The sequence below is a fragment of the Schistocerca serialis genome, chromosome 5, assembly GCF_023864345.2.
Source record: "Schistocerca serialis cubense isolate TAMUIC-IGC-003099 chromosome 5, iqSchSeri2.2, whole genome shotgun sequence".
Lineage (NCBI taxonomy): Eukaryota > Metazoa > Arthropoda > Insecta > Orthoptera > Acrididae > Schistocerca > Schistocerca serialis.
The window spans coordinates 93461214-93464898 of record NC_064642.1 but is presented as its reverse complement, the minus strand read 5'-3'; the positions used below and the strand labels follow the sequence as shown (position 1 = coordinate 93464898).

The following is a 3685-nucleotide window of genomic DNA, read 5'->3' as shown; positions in this document are numbered from 1 at the left end:
ACCGTTCGATATGGAGAAAAAACGACGAATACACTGATCTGTGTTGTTATTAAGGTAGCACATGTTCGATTGGTTCAAATGGCTCTGAGCACTATGGGACTTAACAGCTGTGGTCATCAGTCCCCTAGAACTTAGAACTATTTAAACCTAACTGACCTAAGGACATCATACACATCCATGCCCGAGGCAGGATTCGAACCTGCGACCTTAGCAGTCGCGCGGTTCCGAACTGCGCGCCTAGAACCGCGAGACCACCGCGGCCGGCTAAGGTAGCACAAGTAAAAATGTCTACATTTATAACTGTTATACCCTGTATATTTACAATCTTGGTTACGGTCACAGAATAATGATACAAAAGGGATTTGCGGAACTCTCGTTTCGAGACAACAAACTCACTGCCGTCGTGGAGGCAAACATATTAAACCACAACAAACAGCACTTTGCACACAGTCGTCCCGTGTGGAACACGGCTGTAAAATAAATGATTAGAATTAGTGCACACCGCTTGCATCCTTCTCTGTACGCTGCAAACAGTTCTGAACCGAATCAACGAAGCAAACTCCACGGTCTTTCATCAAAGTACCCTGTTAGTTCTCCTCTTGTAATACGGAAGCCTGTGTCTGCATTTCTTGTAGAATCCCATTTCCTTCGTCCAGGAAAGGCACTAATCGCTCATCTGGCATTTTGTGTCCTAGATCTGCGACACGACCCAAGTAGGGGGTCTTTTTCTTTTCTTTTCTTTTGCGTCATCTAACTGCTTTGATGCGGCTCGCCACGAATTGCTCTCCTGTGCCAAACTTTTTATCTCAGAGTAGCACTTACAATCAACATCCTCAATTCTTTACTGAATTTATTTCAATCTCTGTCTTCTTCTACAGTTTTTACCCTCTACAGCTCTCTCTAGTACCATGGAAGTCATTCCCTGATGTCTTAACAGCTGCCCTATCATCCTGCACCTTCTTCTTGTCTGTTTTCCACATTTTCCTTTCTTCGCTGATTATGCCGGAACCTCCTCATGCCTTACCTTATAAGTCCATCTAATTTTCAACATTCTTCTGTAGCACCACACGTCAAATCCTTCTAATCCTTTCTGTTCCGTTGCTTCCACAGTCTGTGCCTTACTGTCGTACAATGCTGTACTCCAAATTTACATTCTCAGAAGTGTCTTCATCAGTTCAAGACTTATACTTGATACTAGTGTTCTCTTGGCCAGTAATTCCCATTTGTCCAGTGCTGGTCTGCTTTTTATATCCTCGTTGCTCCGTCCGTTATGGATAATGTTGCTGCCTAGGTAGAAGGATTCCGTAACTTCGTCTACGTCGCGATCAGCAGTTACGATGTGAAATATCACACTGCCCTCATTTCTGCTATGTCTCATTACTTTCGACTTGCTTTGACTTGCTCTCAATCTGTTAGTCGCTAGACTTCAGAATCATTCGATTCAGCAGATCATGTAATACGTTTTCACTTTCACTGAGGATAGCCTCTGGATCACGAGGTCCCGGGTTCGATTCCTAGTCGGGTTGGGGATTTTTCTCCGCCGCGTGATTGGGTGTTTGTGTTGTCCTCATCATTTCATCATCATCATCATCCGTGGCAGTGGCTAGATTGGACAGCGTAAAAAGTTGGACTGTGAAAAAATTGGGACGTTGCTCCGGCGCTGATGACCGCGCAGTTGAGCCCCCCACAGACCATACATCATCACTGAGGATAGCACAGTCATCATCGATTCTTATCATTGATATCCTTGAATTTTAATCCCACTCTTTAACCTCTCTTTTATTCCTGACATTGCTTCTTCGACGTATATTTCGAGCAGCAGGGGCCGTTTGCGGACGAAGTGTAAGTCTACATCTCCGCAGTAGACTTCGTACTCTTTCACTGTCCATTGACTCGCTCTGTCCTTGCACAAGTGTCCCAACGGCACTGGCGTCAATGCCCACGCAGACATCGTGCCCTCTGGCGGTGCATGGCTCCGAGAAGCAGCCATAGCTTCTCCCCTCGTGGGGTCAAAACAAAAGTGCAACTTGACGAGGTACATGTGTTCGGCGTACAAACCTTTGTCTCATAACAACCAAATAAATGAAAAATAGTGTCACTTCATAACTTTAACTTTAATGGTCCTGAAAGGAAGAAGTTTATCGCTAGTTTATGAAATTCCCCAACAAGAAACCGTTTACTGCTATCTGAGATTCACGTCAATGAGCAAAACACAGAATCCGTTTCTTCTGAAAGACAGTGATCGTTTGTTTCGACTGTAAGCACGCTCTGTAAGTTGTTCAGAAACTTCCCACGGCCGACGCAGCATGTACTGTTACTCCCACACCTTAATTTGTAATGTCAGGAGCTCATGGGATCTGCAGTTTAAGACCTCTCTGTCCCATTACATCCTTATCTCATAGCAAGCTGACACAGGGGTGACAGTACCAATTCTACATACAGCATGCACGTCAACAACGATTGCATTCTCTCATGCATATGTAACGGCAAAGTGTATTCATGTATTCAAACATGTGCACAAACAGCTTTCTTAATCCGCATAGCTTCCAGATTGCTCACGATACTGCAGATACTGCAGAAACTTGATCTCAATTTACTGATCAAAATGTCCTCTCCCCCGGGTTGCACCCAAACATTTATTGCTTTCATTCTCTTATCCACATCTCAAAAGCATTTCGTGGTATAAAGTTCAACAAAAGCTACACATGGGAAACAAACTACATACTTTTGGAATGAGATTTTCACTCAGCGGAGTGTGCGCTGATATGAAACTTCCTGGCAGATTAAAACTGTGCGTCGGACCGAGACTCGAACTCGGGACCTTTGCCTTTCGCGGGCAAGTGCTCTACCGACTGAGCTACCCAAGCACGACTCACGCCCCGTCCTCACTTTTGTTTTGCCAGTGACGGGGTTGGGGGGGGGGGGCTAAGGGGGGTATTGGGGGAAGGGGAGTCCTTTCCCTGCGCTAATCTGTTCATGTCAGAGAATTCCTCACTCCCCAAGTTCTGATGTGAGTTATTTTCTGTATGTATTCTAATATCACGTCTCTTAGAATTTTCTGCTTCTAGTACTTGGAAACTACCCCTCAAGTCTTCACACAGGGTCTATAATTCTGTCCATTCTTTCACACATACTAGTTTGCTCTCCGGTTATGCGAAGGACTATCTCATTTCTTCCCCTTAATTTTAAGCACCCTTTTGTAACAACGCATCTCTAAGACTTCGATACTTTTATTCTCCAGTTTTCCCACAGTCCGTTAGTCACTTCGGTACAATACTGTAAGCCTTCCATTTTCTTTTTGTTCATTTTTCCCACAATCCATGATTCACTTCCATACAACACCGTATTCCAGCAACAACCAGGACTGTTCATGCAGAAGAAGCTGCGATCAAACACACTTCATTGTCAATTCGTTCTACTTTCTTATCAATATCTTTGTTTTATATGTTGTTGGCAATCTTACTGTGATTTTCGTGTCTACTTTATAAACTTCATTTCCTTTGGGTCTTCATCTGCAAATCCTAGGTGGTTTAGATACCTTGCATTAAAACATATTCCTTCTCAATTTTTGCGATACAGTGGCATGAAGCATTCCTCTAGGACATCTGAGATGATGTGCAATGAGAGCTGGAACACTGATGTATATGTTACTCAGTATTCTAATAAATGCTAAATCAATGCCTTG

The 3685-nt window shown here is 43.8% G+C and overlaps 1 non-coding gene across 1 annotated transcript; it reads right to left on the bottom strand.

The window, feature by feature from the left end:
• Positions 1 to 2792: 2792 nt before the first annotated feature.
• On the bottom strand, positions 2793 to 2867 carry Trnas-cga (transfer RNA serine (anticodon CGA)). The gene has a single exon. It is a non-coding gene; the product is annotated as a tRNA-Ser (tRNA).
• Between the last annotated feature and the right edge of the window lie 818 nt (positions 2868 to 3685).